The following is a 20399-nucleotide window of genomic DNA, read 5'->3' on the forward strand; positions in this document are numbered from 1 at the left end:
TCTGTGTTTATCAGCGAGTTGTTATCACTGTGGCCGCATTTCCAGTAACTTTTAAAGTAATAATCTGTGACATTTTCATATGAATAAATGTCAGTGTTGCTGCTTTTCTGTCACTGATTGCTATAACACAGCAGGGAGTCAACCTATAGCCAGTTCATGAAAGCTTTTACATCTGCTGGTGTAAACAGCTGGTGTCTGCAAGGTCTTTCCTGGGAAGAAAAAAAAGAAATAACAAATCCTCAAGTGCACAGAAAGCAGTGCTGCATTTAATGTTCGCTGTTTATTAGAAATGAGAGGAGGAAGAACGATTAAGATTTGGATATTTGGTTATGTCCTGCCACATTATAAAGTGACGCCGTCCGCCTGTGTATCATATCATATTAGGACTACGGATGAAATTTTGCTATTGTGTTATTTTCTATTTATATTTATATTGATGTGCTGATATGTTGCTGGCATGTTGATTAATGTGCATTGTCGAATTCAATGAATTTAATTTTAAATTAAAAAAATATATATATCAAAAGATGGCTTTTGATGTTAGTATCACGTTGATGCACTGATATCACAGACCAAGCAGTGGTATTTGATGAGTTCTGCCGTCATACACATCTATAGTTTAGGGAAGTGACTCCCGAAACTTTGACCTAATATAATAACCTTAACCCATGACCACTAAAATTTAGTCAGTTTATCATTGAGTTCAAGTGACCATTCATCTCAGATTTGAAGAAATTTCCCTTAAGGTGCTTAAGGAAGATATTAAGTTCACAAAAATGAGACAGATGAGGTCAGATGAGTGACCTTGACCTTTTACCTATGACCCCTAAAATCTAATCAGTTCATCCTTGAGTCCAAGTGAACTTTTATGTTAAATTTGAAGAAATTTGGTCAAGATGTTCTTGAAATATTGTGTTCACAAGACTGAGATAACCGACGGCTGGATGGACAGACGGATGGCCAACCTGACAACATAAAGTGTGCAGCTGACACATGACACAGACAGAGGGGATGCACAGCCAGGACACTGTTGTGTGTTTTCATCATAGAAATGTAAAAGCAAGACAAATGAGTTCAGCAAGATGATTTTCAAGTATTCCAAAAGTAATCCAAAATAGAACTTCTTAGTTTTACTTAAAGTAATCTGATGGCATATTTTACAAATTACATTTCAGGAAACTTATTTAGTAATCTGTAATCAAATATGTTTATACATTTCAAAGTAACCCTCCTGACACAGATTAGGACAAATGTTTAAAGAAGAGTTAATGGGATGAATGTTGCTTATGAATACAGCTAGATAAAAAGTAAAGACCCCCCCATCTTGTCCTCACATCTCAGCATCTCCTCTCACCAACACTCAGTCACTGCTTCTTCTCCTGACACCACTCAGACGCAGCCGCCTGCCGTCACACGCATCTGCATCTCATGCAATTTGTCACCACCGCATCTCAGCCCACCATTGGCTGTTGCCAAGCAACCTGTGTGTCTAACAGACTATTTCCCATGATAAATTAACTGGGCTGTTACTATGCCAACAGAATTTGTTACTTAATTAAACTGATTCAGATCGCAATTGGCTGGGGGCAGGCATGCTCTTACAGAGAGAGAGAGATGCTATGACACACACACACACACACACACACACACACAGGGGCCAAGAAAGTGAGATGAGACAGGGAGAATCCACAGAGGAATGACTGTTATTAGATAGGCTGAGATATTGAAATGGTCAGGCACTGCAGAAGAGGGCAACAAAAGAAAGGTGGAAAAAGAACCCCCCCCCAAAAAAAACCCAAAAAAAACAGGACCCATCTGGAATTAAGGGCTTGATGCCTTCAGATGTGATTCATTTTTTTTCTCTGTGTGCTCTTAAGAGAAATGCATTTTCCCTGACAACAAATGTGCTTTCTTTTTTCTTTTATTCAAATGAGTTGCTGGCAGGTCAGGCTGCTCAGGTGGTGTGGAACTCTCACTGCTGTGATTCAACATTATAAATCTGCTCCTGGAGACAAACACAAGGCCTTTCGCTTATGTGAGTGAACAAAAAAGGTCAAAGGGGACTCATAATTCCACTGTTTGTCAAAGAGTAACTGTTGATGACTGCCTAATTCCAGAGGCAGACCCCTGTAATGTCTGGAAGCAGTGGAGCAGGCTTTTTTTTTTTTTTAATATTCCCTCTCTCAGCATACTGATGCTCCAGCTCAAGTGGTCCAGGCAATTGCATTGTGTAGTGTAGCGTACGCTGCCACCGGGCTTTGACCGCTAAGCAAAGAAAGAAAGAATGGCAGAACAATTTGGGCGTCGGAGCAGGACCAAACAGCGGGGAGCGGAGAGCATGTAATCTCCTAATTTGGAGCATCACAGCGTCAGATCCCGCCTGCTCTGTGCGTTCTCTCTGCCTTACCTATAGTTATTTCCATAACTTCCTGACAAAACCATTTTGTCCTGCCTGATTGGGCCCATTTGCATCGGACACCTCTTCTGCATATAGATTGATGGGTTTAATCAGCGAATCAGGGAGAGCGCTCAAACATCAATCAATGTCACGCCACTCTGTCTCGCACTCTGTAGTAATAGTAGCCTTGCCCCCATTTTTGGTCACTCTCTGGTTCTCTTTCTCTCCTGCAGCCCTCCTGATGCTCTGCACTCATTCATCAGGGAACGCTGGAGAGACACAGAGACTGCCAGGCAGGAACGGGGGAGTCCTCTTCCTCTCGCTTCCTCATCTATTTATTACAGTCACTAATGTGAGGTCTGATGTTGCTCCAGTCTTTGGAGAAAAATAAATAAATTCTGAACATGGTCTGAGATCTTATTTGTGCACTCATCATTCATTCATTCATCCATAGTCTCCAAATCTCTCATCATACCCAAGACTTTGACAGGTGATCTTTTCTATCTTTTCTACAATTACACTGCTTATCTCACCTCTGCCCACATTCCAAGAAGGACATTTTATTTTTCGGAGCAATTTTGTGAATCATTTTTAAAATTCTGAATGTGTTTTTTTGTTTGTTTATTTTTCCTTTTGAGTCTAGTGACCAAGTGTAATCAACACTGCCAGAAAAAGGCCATGGATGAGCTGACTTTAACAAGACACAGAGAGAGAGCAGGCCTGTTTCAATAATGTAAAAAAAAATCCTGACAAAGTAATTACAGCTAAATATGTCATAAAATTTGCACTTAGCTTGAGTGAAAATGTAAAAAGAAAAAAAAAAGCAATAAAATGTCCTAACTGATATTGGCATTTTTACCATAATGCCTTATTACATTTTTAGGATTGTATTACACAATGCACAATGATACAAACTTTGCCTTATCAGAAAAAAACAAATAAACAAGCAAACAAAAAAACAACAACTTATTAATCACAGGGGTGTAAAAAGTGCTCCCCAAAAAACAGTGGTTCTTAACTTTTATGGTCAGCCCCTCCTTTAAAACTAGAAAATCCATAATTAATTTCCCATTGATAGCAATGTTAGTTTATTAAATATTTTTTTATAACAGCATGCCACTTGCCATCTGTTGTGCATTTCAAATTACACTTAAAGCCTTGAGTTTACATTTTCAAAACATGATATCTGTGTCAAGTGTCAGTGTCATGTTTCCATTTCCATGAACAAAGGTACATTTTTTAATAAAATGTTATTACATTTTTTTACATAATCAGTCTTGAAAAAAAAGAAGGAAAAAAAGACCAGAGAGGTATTAATATATTGTTGGCAAAAATATTATTATTTCACTGAGGTCATTTTACTTCATTATTGGTCCGTACTTTACCAGGTTTTATTGCATTTTCAGGCGTTATTACAATTTCAACAAACAGCAATGTCATGTAATTTAATGTAAGCTCAAAAAGATGAAGCACAATATGACTTTATAATACATTTTCAATTAAAAACTGATGTGGTGATTAAAAATAGGTTGTGACCAGCACAAACAAATCATTTCCAGTCTCAAATAAAAGCTGATTACAAACAAAATTTCCTGTTTTTCCTATTTATTTTCTTTTTTCTTTTTCAATCAATTCATCAGAATACTTCTTGCAGACATTTCACATTACAAGCCTACCAGGATGACATTATATCCATGGAAAGGAAATCTGTCTATTTGAAGTTGTTGAGTCCGGAAAAATAGTAGAATACCAGCCCATTCTCATTCCAAAGTCATCAAATAATACTGCTTCTCGAGTGATTTTGGCGCAAGATCCCCATGCCAAAAGTCACCTTTCACCGCAGGATGATACACCACTCGGTGGCGTCAGCTGAGAAAATGGCCAGACAGAACAGTTTGTGGTGCTTTGATATGCTGCTATGGAAATGATATGGCTGGACGACACCTGCAGCAGCAGTATGACACACAGATGGGCAACAGACAGAACCTGTCGAATCTGCTACACCACTGGACAACCTCAGGTTGAAAAGCTGCCAGCAACAATGTAATAGAGGAGCATGAAGTTTGCTATGGGGTTAGTGGGAGGGGTGGAGGATGGGTCTGACAAATCTTGGACAAACACCCAGACTTTCATGCGGGAGGTTGGTATTTGCTTTCCATTTAAATGTGATGGGGGTTTTATTCTACACATCACCATATGTCCTTTTTTTTCTAAACATAACCACATCTGCACTTGTTGCCTAATCAAAATCAAGTGGTTTGTTGACATCCCGACATGGGCTGTCATAGGTTTATCTCACGGCTCTTTTAGACTTTCCAAATGTTATTGAACTGGATGGTTTACATCCAGACAGGGTTTCGTGAGGCTTTTGATGCTCACAAAAAAATATTTACTGATTTACAGATGTCTCTTTCTTCATGTTAGCAAATGGGGAAAAGTCTTTCTGGGCCAGTGTGCATCACGTGACCAACTCAAACAGTGTAATTCCACTTTTGGCCACTATGTAAATTTTGCATCAAGGCATGCCGCACTTCCTGGGGGCTTGGTACAGAAGCTAAGCCCTCACTGCAGTGGCCGCAAGTTTGATTCCGGCCTCAGCCCTTTGCTGCATGTCATCCCCTCTTTCTCCCTTTTCACACTTCTACTGTCCTGTCCATTAAAGGCTAAAAGTCCCCAAAAATAATCTTTAAAATAAAAAAAAACAAGAGTTGTGTTTAAAAAGAACCTCAGCACAGCAGAGTGGTATGACTTGATGTAATTTTATTATTATATTATTGTTATATTATTATTATTATATTACTGGTTTAAATCACCTGGGGCCTCATGTACAAAGGGTGCGTACGCACAAAAACGTGGCGTACACCCTTTTCCATGCTCACGTTCAGATGTATCAAGAGTGAAATGACTGTGGAAATGTGTGGTGCTCCACGCCAACTTCATGGCTGGCGTATGCACATTTCTACTGCTTTTGATCCACTGGTGACACTTAGAGGTGATGCTGGGAAACTGTTAATAATATCAAAACAATTACTCCTCTGAGTGATGTGCACATCAGAGACACACTGATTAACTTCTAACACATCCACCTGTCGGCAGTTAGATGAGTGGATGTAAAAGCATGCGCAAAACAGTGCAGAAAATAATGTTAACAACAATGACAGCTTAAGCATAATGAGAAGATTTTACAAATGGGGCAGTACTAAGAGAATGCATATTTAGAGACGAAAAGGATTTTATGGGCACATGACGACGACTGGCTCATCAGTCACTTTAGGTATCATATGTTATACGCAAATGCAACATTGTGGCAAGGTGACTGGATCAATGCACGATTCATTCATTCTAACGAGCAGCATGGTTGGGAACAGGCTACAAGCTGGCACGGTGGGCGATGAGTGGCTTCTTGGCGAATAAATAATTTATTTGTTTAATTGTCCTAATATTTATCCCCCTGATGCGCATTCAGAATGTGCGCCCCCGTATATCATTCTGTCTTCACAGCATATTACTTGTGAGTGGTTCAAGTTAGTGACTTTTTTTTGCTGGTTAAACTACAGATTCCGAGCTTTTCAACAAGCCCCTATTTCTCTGCATGTGTAAAGTAATTATGTCAATAAACACATGCGTAAAGTTTGAAATGACTTGATCAGCCTCACCTTTTCCCCTGTGCACTGCTGCGGTAATTTGCATCAATAGTATGTAATCTATGTAAGTGGTGTGTAAAGTTAACAAATGGAAACTGTAAATCCATTTTGCACATAAAATATACCTTGAAGAGCGTATCCAAGTCACATTCTGAAAAATTCTTCTTCTTCCCAGTTTTACTCATCGTTTATGTTTGTGTTATGGTGCTTGATGTCCTATGTGCAGGGTTTATTTAAATTAATCTGCATATTTAAACGGGGGTGTGAAGAGGGAGGAGTCTGGTGCTCCTATAGGTGCGCTCAATTCCACGTTGTTTGGGATGTACAAAGGAAATGTGATTCGATTCATGCGTGCGCACAGTTTCATTCATCTGGATTTTTTTTGTGCGTACGACGTTTTCTGGATTTAAGTGTACGCCATGTTTCACTAGGAAATCCACGAAAAGACCTCTGTGGATAATTCAGCTCCCAGTAAAAACCCCCTAAACAATGAACACGCAAATAGTTCTAACAGGGAGAAGTTTCAGCTGGTTATAATCTGCAATCCTCATCACAAGACACCATTTAACCCCCTCTACATTTTACACTTACATTCCTTTAAAAAAGAGAAAGAAAGAAAGACAATATACTACACTATGACTGAATAAACTTGTCGCTAATATAAGCCTGTATAAAATACAGGCCTGGGTCTCTGTAAGTGTTATGGTTGGCCCTACAACACAAATACTTAAATGAGATTCTGACACACTTCCACATATTTAAAAATGACTTGTGTGTGTGTGTATACACCTCTTTGTCAGCGGAGACAAGGAAGGTGCAAAATCAATGTCTGGAAAGGATGGAGGAGAGGGGGAAATCGGGTCATCAAAAAGATCCCCATACATGCACATGCATTCTGCGCACACACACACCCACACACACACACACATACACTCCCCATATCTACTTTTTTATATCCCATGTATATGCAGCAGACAGGCTGCAGAGCTGTGGGGATACTTGCCATGTCTGCGGTGTGTGTGTGTCTGTACATGCAAGAATATGAAACCCAACAATGAGCTGGCAGGACGGCAGGGCCCTGGGGACAGCAGGCTGGGCCTGGAGGAGCGGCCTGCACCACTACCATCCACATCAATAGAATACGGCAGCTCATTAAAAATTCCTCTGATATAGATTGATGTGTCTGAGCTGTCCAGGTGCTGCAGCCCGCTAACATGTATGCTGAATAACACTGGGGTCAAATCTGGCCTGGAACTTCAGTTACATGTGATCTGACACTCCCTGTAGCGTCTTTCTGTGTCTGCCCACTATCCAATGACAGCTGTCCTCCATGCATGTTGTGGCAATGTGGCACTGGACAAATCATGTCTCTTTTGTTTGGCAATGCTGTCTAAACTCACACAGTGGAACAGCATGATGCTGCCATAGTTTGGTTCGGTGTAAAAATGGAAAGCTGGATGAGTAGCGGCCCTTTACAGTAATCTTTGTTTAAAATGTTGCTCAAGACACACTGAGCCAAACTCTCACATCTGTTTGTTGCTCTCAAATATCACCTTAAAAGATTCTTGTTCTTTCTGGTTTCATCTCTTTTTGGCATGAATTCATTTTATGGTGATTTCTTAATATACCATGTTCTTTGCCAACATTTTCTCATCCCAACTCATCACATGGTGCTGCTCTGTCAGTGACCTTACTCATAACGTTTTAGTTTATGACGTCACTCAGGGATGCCGTTAACAAATATGTCAACAAACACACATGGTGGGATGAAGCAGGATGATCCTTATGTTTACACAACAGCATGAACTATCAATGGTTAGTATTAGGCCGATGGTTGGGATTAGGCAACAAAGCCAAAGATGGTTAGGTTTAGGCAAAAGAGGCACATGGTAAGGTGTAGGAAAAAACACACACGTAGTGACACACGCACACACATCCACACAGGAAGCAAGGGCAACGTCCTGACATGAAAGTCAGTTGTTTGTGGAACCCTTCCACCTGCCAACCAGTCCTCCCTATAAGCGCACTTGCACTCCCTATATTACGTGGTTACCGGCAGCTTCATTATCTGTCTCTGTCCTTCAGCATTTCATGCATGCGTGACTGGTCCAGGCGGCGCCCACGCACATTGCATGTGGACACGCCTGGTGCCGGTTGTTTACAAGTGTCATAACAATGCCTCCAGTTCTGTCCAGGCGTGTTCTCATCTGCCGTCCAGCTGCGTTCCTGTCGGACATGGAAGGTGGCTTTTGGCGTCATACTCAAACACCGAAAACACTGACAGAGCAGCACTATTTGACAAGTTTAGAGAGAGAATGGGCTGAGTTGTCACATGTTGTCCCTTTGCTGTCAACTTCTGCATCTACTGCGTTTAAAGTTTCAGGATGGCGCTACCGTTTTATACTGGCATGGATTATATAAGATTAGGCAAAAGTGCATGTGGTAAATTGTAGAACAAGAACATCACATTTAGACGGGAAGCAAACACTAGATTACTGCAAAAAAAATTCAGGGTTTGTTGGTTCTATCCACCATCGCTCCCACCCACTCTAAAGGGACCTTCGTGCCCCTTACAACACTGCCGGTGTATCATAACTCTGAGAATGGTTCTGTCCAGCTGCGTTCATAGCTGACGCCATCCAGTGGTGTATCATGTGGATGGATCTTATGCTGAAAGCACTACAAAATTGGCAGTATTTAACAACTTTGGAATAAGAAGGGTCTGGCTTCACTAGTTTGTTAGATAATGTAGCTCTGTGATCAACATAGTTTAAACAGAGCTCTTCAATAAGCAAAGAGCTGTTTAATTAATGATGAATGAAAGGGATACAAAAATAAATCTAGCGCCTGTACTTTGGAAGGGCTGATCCTGTTCCTCCTCTCAGATATGTCCGGACCATTTCAGAGAGGACACACTCTTATAGCACTGATGTAGCCACAATCTTGACTTCTTTACCTCACTAAGTCTCCCATAGACCATCTGTCTGGCTTTCCAGGCCAAAGGGTCTACAGATCTTGGTATTAGAGGGTCTGTCAGCGAATGACCTCATCTCACTTGTCATTGCTGATGTTGGACTCCTGACATTGACTATGCCAGCAGCCCTCTCCTTAAAGTCTTCCCAGCACTGTGCTACTGCTGCAGCAGACATAGTGGAGTAGCTTCTTCAGACTGGGGCACATCCTCGTCTTGGCTGCCGGGTCTTATCCTGTCAGCTGCAGTTTTTGCAGCAGCATCTGCTGCTTTGGCATCAGTGAAGCCACACTGCTTCAACCTTGGGTCAAGTAAGGTAACCTCTGGTAGTATTCTGTGGAAGTCCGCGCCACAGAATCGTCTCTCCATCTCAGCATCAAGAGTCATTAGGGTTGAGGGTAGAGTTGAACTGAAAACTTGGATCAGATGAGAATTTGGAAATGTACATTTTGCGATGTAGGAAAATCCACATTTAAGCTGTATTCAATCTTTTACTCTTAAGATTAAAAATGTTCCGAAGCTAAATCCTGAGATTATTCTGATATTTTTCTTCTAATCATAGAATACAATAAGAAATTCATTGTAGTCCCACCCATTACTTGTTGAAGCCCCACTCACCTTCTGTTTAACCTCTCCCCATCCTCAGTGCAGGTCATGAAGCATAACGAGACCAGGCTACATTTAGACCTTCTAATGGTTACAAAACCAAATGGATCTCATCCTGACAGTGAGATGAGTCAGGAGTCTAGGACAAGCATGGTTGGGCCAAAAGGCATCGCCTGTTGGCTTGGAAGTTGTATTTCCACTTTCCCACCATGAAAATTAGCCTCAAAGCCAGGTGCATGTCCTAGGGGCCTTGTAGGGATACAGATCATTTAGTTGGTTAAACACTTACAGATAGAGATAATGGTGTGACTCTGCTATACATTACCATGACCTTAACAGGATCTCTGACTCATCCTCTGAATGACCTTCTGCAGTCAAGAGAAGAGCAACAGAGATCAGTTAGTTACCAAGATTCAGCCAGTTCTCACACTGAACTTGTCAAATAGTGCCACTCTGTCAGTGCTTTTGGTGTACGAGCATGATACCAAAAGCAACCTTAGGTGTCCAACCAGACCGCGGCCCTAGACAGTGTCAGATGAGAACGGTTATAATGGAATGAACAAATTGTGTACGCATGAAGCACTGAAGTACAGCATCAGGTAATACCACTGCCGGTAACCACGTAATATTAGGAGTACGAGTCTGCTTAAAGTGCGGGCAGGTGGGGAGATGGATGGGTCTCACAAACAACCAACTTTTGTGCCCAGAGCCCGGAGTTTGTTTCCTGTGTGGATGTGTGTGTGTTTTTTATACACCTCACCATTTGCTTCTTTTGCTTAATGTTAACCATTGTGAAAGTCTGCGCTGTGCGAACATAAGGACCATGCTGCTTTCCACATGCTGTGACATCATGGTAACAGGCCGCATCATCCCAGCATTTGTTGACATCACGTTGACGGCATCCCAGAGCGTAACAGGTGACACAGAAGGAAACCTAAAGTGTCATAAATAGACCCTGGAGGTCACTGAGAAAGCGGCATGTGGTGGATGATGAGGACAACTCTTGATAAGAAGATATTCAAATGCCTACCCAAAACTGAAACTTCTTTTAGAGATTCGTTAGATGACCCTCGGTGTCAGCTAATGGACCTAACTGCCTTGTTGAACTTAGGACTCTTGTAAGCAGAACTAAATTACAACAGATTTTATTGCCCGATTGATAGTTTGAGTTAACCTACGACTCATTTGGGGCGAGGAGCTGTCAACTGAACTCCTGCAAAGACTCAAGGAGACATCAGGAGAATTTATGTCTTTGTTGCACAACCAACAGGTGACACACCCATACATCTCTAGACTGTGAAAGAGGACCACACTGACTGATTTTTGTATTCAAAGTAAAACTTACTTTGAAATGTTGTGTGGAGGTCTCATACCTCCAGAACTGGAACTTTGCTTACCTGCTGATTTTGAGGCCAAACTCACAAACACAAGCTGTGTCTGTGTGTGTGTGGAGGGGTGTGGCCCTTCGTAACCCTCTGCTAGCAGCATGCTACACACTGAATGGAAAGACTCTTAGTACAGACTTGCATTTTGATATGCACCTCCTTTATCTGTATCTTAATTATCCTTCCTTTACACTGTTGTGTGCAGATGCTGTATTGTTTTGTAATCATGCAATTTGTGATTTTCTAATTATAGGTTTTGTTGATAGACCTTTGGTCATATGAAGTACTTTCATACTTTGTTATAGTTTGATGCTGGTGCTTGTATACCTTTGCTCAAATGGGATCTTTGGCAACCTTTAATTATATCAGAGTGCTTTGACACTGTGGTATTAAGCTTACTTATTTTCAAACATATTTGTTTTGTTTGTTAAACGTGGTTAATACTGTTTTCCTTATTAATGATCTGCCAAATAATTATTTGGTTTTCTCATAAGTGTTTGGTATTGATCAGCAGAGGAGAGCATCATGGTTTCAAATACTGATGATTTGAAGGCCTGTAGTGAACTTTATCAACCCTTTAGGAAGAAATTGGGCTTTTGCCCAGGGGCGGGGCTTGGGGGGGGGGCACAGGGTGGCACCCGCCCCCCCTGTAATCTCATTGGCCCCCCCCCGTGTGCCCCCCCTTTTCCATTGGCTCTGATCGTCGTCAATCATCATGCGGGACGTGCTTTTAAATTGTTGTCAAGTCTTGATGCGCCGCGCGCGTACTGCCGGCACGCAGGCGCTTGGCTGTACGCATCATAATCGCGTTCTGCTGCACTCTTTCCGCGCCGGTCAAACATCGACTTTGCTCGGTCCCTAGTGCCCAGTTGTCTAAGCGCTCACACACCCCTAGTGCCCAAATGGTTTTGGTGCCCAGTTGTCCCTAGTGCCCAGAAAATGCATTTTGAGAACCCCAAAATTTTTCGCATCTGCCCCCCCAACATAGATCTTGGTACCCCCGTGCCCCCCCATGAAAAAAATCTGGCTACGCCCCTGCTTTTGCCTCTCCGGGGGGGGGGGGCTGCTTGTTTATCTACCTTGAAAGAGAGAACTTTGGAAACAGCCAGTGCTATACGTGTTCTAAATGACGATTTAGAACCAGAGGACTTTGCACGAGAGAGACTGTGAGACAAAGAGAGACAAAGAGAGCTGTCATCATGATCTCATCTCAGCCACATGAGGTGTCAGAAGATGATCCAGCTGTTCATCGAGAGAGAGAGATGGATGAATCAAACTCAAGCTGAGTTTGCAACATTCAAACCGACAGAGGCCAGCCACCGGAACCGTATGAGTGTAACCGAGCTGCCTGTCCAGTGTCCTCACAAAGGCCACAATGCAACTTTCCAGAGCGAACCGTTTCCCTAGCATCGAGACTTCTGAGGAAGGTGAAACAATCTGTGCTGTTGTAAGGTTGATGATCTTAAATGATAGGGACACATAGGAAGTGTTAGACCTCAGTTAGGATCTCCCATTAATACAATTATGGGTTATTCTCTGATCAGGCCTCTTCTTTATCTTTTCCCTCAACGTTTTATGGGATAGGTTACCTCTCTACTGTTGATGCTTGACATTGCCTTTTCTTTAATCTTAACATTGCATCTGCTTGATCATCTTGCACTATTTCAGTGCACCTGATCAAGTCCAGATGTCACATCTAATTCAGTTCCTCACTGGTTTTCATCCCCTCATTTTTATTGTTACTTCATTTAGTCATTTTATTCACTTCGTGTCTTTGCTGTATTCACTGTTTCATCATTTATCCATACTTATTCTTAAACTCATTCATTTGTTGTTTTAGGAGTAGTTTTGCTGTGTAGTGAGTAGTTTAATAAACCTTTCATTTATAAAGACACTTGATCTTGTGATGTGTGTGTGTATAATGTCAGGTCCCTGTACACCTGGAAAAAGAACTGTGTAGCAAATTTCAAATTATGAGACTAGATTAATTTATAAGCTAAAATGGGCTATCAACCTTTTTATTTTAATGGGTGGTGCTCCGAGGTTTTTAAGCTCTAATTTTTAATGTAAACGTATTGTTCCTAATAGCCAAAGTTGAGTGCCATTACTACTTCATCTTTATACCAATTCATGTTTCTGAGTCATAATTTTGCATTATGAATTATAGTTACGTATTTTGGTATTGATTTATTAATTAATTAATAATTTTAATTAATTGCTAATTAAATAATACATCCCCTATTTAAACCGGTACAGGCAATGTGACGAGTTCAGAGTGAGAATGTGTTGTCTAGTAACAATAATACATGCTGTCAAGCTAACGGTTCCTTTTTGGCACAAAGTTTAGTAACACAACTTATTCCCACGTTCAATGTCCAAACACATGGCCCAGGACCTCTCAGTCTGAAACACATTTTACTTCACACTTCCTGTGTTATCAGTCCATGACCTGAAACAGGTCGATGACTAATGATGCTCTACATACTGTTCCACACTAACATCTGTGGTGAGAGCCACTTCAGACCTTGACACCTTTTTTTTCTGTCTTTGCTGCTCCTCTTTAACTGACTCCTCATTTTCACTCTGCTTTTTATCTTAACTGACGTTTCGGAAACATTGTCACCGGCTCGCTTTCACCGCAATCATCAGATTTGCTTTTGCACCTTGGGGCCCACATACTAACCACCCATTTAGCAATGTAAACCCTAATCTGCAGCGAACCCCTCCCAGCACTCTCACACAGACACACACCAAGTCAAAACTATTTTCTCACCTGCTAATACCACAAAGAGGACGTTAGCCAACAGCAGCACTGATACTCATCAACTCTGCAGCCTTACTAACCACACACGCACGCACGCGCGCGCACACATGCACACACACACACACACACACACACACACACACACACACACGCACGCACGCACACACACGCACACACACACACGAGGAAACACATTCACATACAAACACACTCATCACACACATAGATGCACACACTCTTTGCTTTTTGTTTTCCCCACATTACACACATCAGCAAGATCTCCGCACACACGTATGATGCAACCAGGTGGCTGCAGGTGACCACATCTTGGTCAAAAAACATTTTTTTCACAACTAAACACCTCAGTAATGTGATCAGAAAGGAAAGTGTGGTTTTGTTTTTTTTTATTCTGCATTGACATGTAGAGAAGAGTCCAGTGTCAAAATGAGTCAAACTGTGACAGAACCCAAAAAGGCTGGCGCTAAAGTGAGCTGCAGTTAAAAGTGCACTGTCTTAAAAATGCATTCGTAGCTTGAGGACACATTTGCCAGAGCCTGCTCTTAAGTGACACCAGAGGGAGAGTTTGTGTCGGATGATGTGAGGCTTCAGCCTGCAGGAGGACCTCTGGATGAAAGGCATTGTGGGTACAGCTGGAGGGGACGGGCACCCCCGTTGACCACAGGGACTGTAATTGCTCACCTTGGTGCCCTGGATACCTTCTTGTAAAACTGCCCCTCACTTCTTGACATGAAATGATCAAGAGATTGCCGACTTCTTACAAGTTGGTCCTGATGTAATCTTTGTGCTGGCTGCCAGGCAGAGCGTACCTTCAGTCCTGCGTGTCCAGTGATCCTCCTTAAGCTGCATGTCTCTTCAGTAGACATGTTGAGTGTGTATTAAAGCGGTGCTTAAGGATCAAGTCCATGACCTCTGAGTTCAGTAGCATGCTTGGCTGCTCTGCTGCCTCATGTATATGATATGTGATGCACATTTAAATATTTACAGGATGGTCAGCTTCTGCTCTAATTGGCAAACCAATGTCTTTCTTGTACACACACACACACACACACTCAGCGTATTGTGGGGTTGGTTTCACAGTGCCATTGTCTGGAGACTTCCTCAGCCATGAATGTTTGATTGATATATATTTTCAAAGGAAAAGTGTTTCTCTCCATAATTTAGTGGCAGGCCTGAGGATGTGAGGAGGGGTGACCGGGAGGAGAGAACAGCATCCATTTGCAAAGCTCTATCATTTATGGACCTCCATACTCAAATGGCAGGTTTTGTTTCTCAAAATGCTGTGTGTGTGTGTGTGTGTGTGTGTGCAAGTGTTTGTGTGTGTGTGTGTGTGTGTGTGTAAAGTATTTCAGCTCGACAGCCTACATGATGCTAGCTGAATGTGTCGCCTGTAAAAAGCTGGCACAGAGCAACTATTGTTAAATCTCTTAGCGATGCTTGTGTGGAGCTGACGTCTTATGCGCTGAGACTCCGGGCCTGGCACTGTGCTGAGAGCAGAGCATTTAAAGGCTTATTATTATTTCAGGTAGAGAACCACAGACATGATGTTTTTAGGGGGACAAGTGTCTTGAAAAGTAATACTCACTTTATTACGTTCAAATCAGACAACATCTAAAAAAAAATGGAAACATGCAGACACTCAGCTCTCCATGAACTAGACTGAAGATCACAACCTGCTACTACTACACAAAATTTCTCAGTGAACATGATATATTTCAATGTCAGGTCTGAGACTATTACTCTGAACTCTCTTTTGGAAGTAAATCATGGTCCATGGAGTCATTCAGCAGTTTGGCTCACTGAGAATAATTTTCGCTTTTAAATGGTAAATGGACTTGTGTAGCGTTTTTCTAATCATCCAACCACACTTTTACACTACATGTAACGCTGACCCATTCACACACACATTCACACACCAGTGCCTGAGTTTACCGTACATGGTGTCACCTGCAATTCATACACACTCACACTAATGATGAAGCATCGTGAGCAATTTGGAGACAGTATCTTGCCCAAGGATACTAACACATGTTGACTGGAGGAGCCCAAAATCAAACTGACTTTCGATTACAGGATGACCTGCTCTACCTCTGAGCCACAGGCTGTTTTATCGACTTCCTTATCAGAGGAAAACAAGACTTAAATGTGTTCACAAAAACCTTCCAAAAGTCCAAAGCTCTTCTGAGGTACTAAGTATGCCTATAAATTCTTAGATATGTTGCATTGTCAAAGTCAACAGGGCCATGATATGTTGTGGCCTAAAGTTATGTTTAGACTAAATAACACAAATACAGGGACGAGACTGCATATAAGGTCTGTGCAGCCATGAGTGGACATGAAAAGATGTTCAATTGTTAAAGGCTTACTGAGGCATAGTCACACCCAAGAAACTATAAATTTGAGCACAGCATTAAGCCTCCACCTTGTGACTGTCAAGCAAAAAGAGGCACAAATTAGTCCCTTTTTTTAGGGACTTTTTTTGAGGGAATTGGTCCCAAATTAGGGCAAATTATTGGAGGGAAATACAAATAAGAACTGGATTGGCTGTTTGTGGCACAAAAAGACAACATCACACAAAGTTCACAGTCAAATACATTTGGATAACATGGGAATCTGTCATTAATATGTGGAGGAGACTTAAAGCTGCTTCAACAGATCTTTTGAACAGCAGGGGCAGCAGAACAAGATGTAAAACACAATACTGACATCTTATCAGAGATGAAGTTGTGTTGAATGTATAAGCAGAAAATTGCCTATTTCAGCATCCAGCAGACAGGGACCAGCATTAACATCCATTTGGAACTGTTTTTCTGGCACTGCAGTAAATGAAAATCCTATATTCACTGAACTTTTTTTTTTTTTACTTGTTTTTGGTCACCACCAACTCCTGAAGGAACTATCTGGCTCTGTAGCTGCTAAATCTGCACACTGATCACCAGCGAGGCTCTGTGTCTGTCTGCTGTTTGCTGCTATACAGGGGGTTTATCAGATATGGTTTCTTCTAAAAAGAGCTGCGAAAAGTGGCTGATGAGAGCAGTGATGTGGAACCAAAACAGTAATTATTTTTATTTATTTTATTTTTTTATTAATTATTTTTTTGTTTGTTTGTTTAAATGGCCCAATTGCAGTGGGACTGAAGCCAGGTAATAACAGTATAACAGAATAAAGTGGCACTTCTACTGTGAAAAATCACAACAATAACCTCTGCTAAACCAAAAACTTCACAACCACACAAGTTGCAGGGGTAATCTGATCCAAAATCAGGGAGAAATGAACAAAACTGGCAACCATGACTACAGGTTTCCCTAAAGTTTGGTTGCAGTACTGTTTTTTTTATCTGCAGCCACATAGTGTTAGTTTAGTATTTATGCAAAAATCCTGTAAACAGTCTGTTTTACATCTGTCTTTACAGGTACATTTGTGAAAAGCAACCTGCAGAGCCCAATAAAGAAGACAGCATTAGTTGTGAGGTGTTACAGAGGTGACATGTTACTGACAGTTGCAGTGCTTATTGGAATGTCCAGATTTGATTGGCTGGGTAACATGATGCCAGTTAAAATAGAAATGCTCTGGTGCTCAGAGGGTACAGGGCTCCTGTTTCCCCCAATACTGCAACACAGCAGGACACACTGACAGAACAGTAAACTGCCATTACTGTAATCTTAAGATTGTGACCCAAACACACTGAACCAAATAAACAGGACACACACTAATTTCACTGTCGGTGAAAACTCTGTGTGAACGGACTTTCATTTTAAAGTGACAGCAGAGAGAGAGAGGGACAGACAGGCAGCTGTACTAGGTACAGTATTTAGGTAGATTAGTTACATCCCAATACTGTTAACATAAATACAACTCTCTATATATACTCTCTAATCATAATGGTACCCCCAGTTTGGACAGTTTTCAAGATACACATTTCAGCTTTCCTAAGATTAAGATGTGTACTGTGAATGTAGAAAGTGGGGCCAAAGTACATTTAAAAAAACCCATCAAATTAGAGCTTGTTTTCCTGAGGGAGGATCCCTCCAGACCTCTCTACTGAGGTTAGGTCTAAGCCTTAACTAACCGCAAACCCTAAGAAACAATGCCCATTAGTTTCAGATAAAAAACACAAAACACCTACCTCATGACATACAGTCCTAAGGAAAATCTAATATTACCCACCAACTTCTCTTATTGCTCCCCCAGTCAAACCTGTCTAGAACCAGGCCTGGTTAGCATGTGGCTAAATGTGACAGTGTGGGCTACATAATGTAGAGACTTGCAGCAGCGTTCCTGGAGCAGATACAGAAACCCATCACAAGCTGACATCAGCTTGTCTCCAGAGTAGAGAAAAATATTGGGAAGAGAGTATTCAGAGCAATCCAAAGCCTGAGGTTTTTTGCGCACAGGGATTACTTTTACATATGTTTGAACGTTGGTCATGGTCAAGATGAACATCTATTATTTTTGAAATTATGGTGAAGTGGACAACATCCTGTTTCAACAGAAAATACACATTATGGAAGTAATGGTGCCTTTTAATTGGATCTCTAAATTACTACATGTTTTATTTTACTGTACTTGTGCTAATCAAACGTTTATATCTGGATGTGGAGTTGTATGAAATTTACACCATGTGCTTTGGCATAAGCTTTATCAGGATGCAGCCATGTAGAATGTGTCATAAAGTTTAGCTGTAGCCAACAGGATTATGTAAACGACTGAAAGAAACCCATTCCTGTGGTATCAACTGCCTCTCACATGAGCTGCTCTCAAAAGCCATTCACACCTGTAATGTGGGAGATGCTTTTCTGTGTGTTGCCTTTATTTCCTGTTCAAAGTGTCATGATGTCGTGATTGCATAGCCTTGAGCGTGAAGAGCTGTTTGCTTGATTACTCCAGAAGTCATCCATTCAGTGGACTTAGCTTTTGTTTTTACTTGAAACTTTGTGCCGCGCAGGCATCCAGACTCACGGTCATGTTTGCTGTATTTCATTACCTCCACGAGAAATGCGAGAAAAGAGGAACTCATCAAAGAGCGTTCTTCCCTCCATTCTTTTCAGCCAAGGTTTCTCAGATGAGCGAGCGGTGAGAGAGGAGGACAGGAAGAAAGGAACAGAAGTGATTACACCTTCTGGATGGTTTGAAAGGGGAGTGTTGTTTCACAAGCAGAGGGCAGCATGCAGGTCTCATTAGCAGGTACAACAGGTGAGGTGTGAGGATGGCGGGCAATACTTAATCAGGAGAACGCTTGGCATTGTCCATGCTACATGGAACCCACCTTACTGAGTGTTTGTAAAAAAGCTACAACTAAGAGCTGGCAGCTGTGTTAGCACATACCTGTAGTCATCTCATCAGTTCTCCGATTTGATTTATAGAGAGCAAACAAGCTCTACAATAATTTTATTAGATATGATTCACAGAATACAGACATTTTCAATGAAGTGCAGTTTAACATCTAAACTGAGGAGCAAAAAACAGTAAAGTTCAGAGAAATATAGAGAATAAGACATTAAATAAATTGAATATTACAGTAAGGCAGTTTGAACACATAAGATTTATACAGTATAAGACCATAGCAGGAAGTGTATAACTGTGGTGCAGGAAGTAGAGCAGGTTGTCCACTAATCAGGAGATCTAGCCCGTTCTCATTCCAAGCTAATAAAATAGAGCCCCTTTTCCAGTCTCATGAGTGTCAGACTCAAGAAGCGCAAGGGCACCAATAGGGCAGGTGGGAGGGGTAGATGGGTTCAATAAACCTTTCATGCTGGAGTCTGCTGTTTAGTTCCTGTCTGAATATGATGATTTTTTTTTTCTACACCTTGCTATCTGCCTGCTTGTGCGCCAATCGTGCCAGCATGTGTGTTTGTTCACGTTCCAGTATTGGTTGCCATGCTGTTGTTTCCTAAACATAAGCTTGTGCAGCATCATCTCACCAAGTGCTTGTGTTGAAATCACGGCAGCAGCATCCCAAATGATACAGAATGAAACTGAAACAGAAGCATAACTTTTAAGTGAGATGGACATCTAAAATGCTTCGGAAACACTCGCAGAAACTCTAGTGGTGTAGATTTCCCTCAACCAAATCATTATTACGTTATTCCATCCACCTCCTTTGTGTTTTGACAAGTAGTGAAGATTGTGGCCATCAGCAGCCAGCAGGGTTTTAGACATTTGGTTCATATATCTGTCACATACAGAAGCAGACGTTTCCCTTCAGCCATTCACTTGATGTAGCCTGCAGTCTCCTCAGCACTCTCTCCAGTCCCCAATCCATCTGAGCTGCCGACATCAGCTGAGTATAACATTTTTTAGCAAGAATTACGCCTGAAATATTCTTTTATTCCAGCACTCTTGTCTTCTGACTCTCAAATCTGAAAAGTCAGCACGAGGCGTCCAGCACGCTCAAATGCTTTAACTAGAGCTAGCTGTAGAGAGGAACAGCTTCAACTTCTAACTGCAATTTGGGTTTGATTTATGAGGAGCCTAAAAAGCAAGCAGTTAACCCCAGACCACACATGTACATGTGTCACATACACAAAGAGAGACACCAAGTGGGTGACAAAACATCAGTGTCTGTTACGTAATAAAATGGTGACAAAAAGTTTGGGTACCAGAGACAGATCTG

Source organism: Plectropomus leopardus, chromosome 14 (genome assembly GCF_026936395.1).
Source record: "Plectropomus leopardus strain MGB_pleo_1.0 chromosome 14, ASM2693639v1, whole genome shotgun sequence".
NCBI classification, from domain to species: domain Eukaryota; kingdom Metazoa; phylum Chordata; class Actinopteri; order Perciformes; family Serranidae; genus Plectropomus; species Plectropomus leopardus.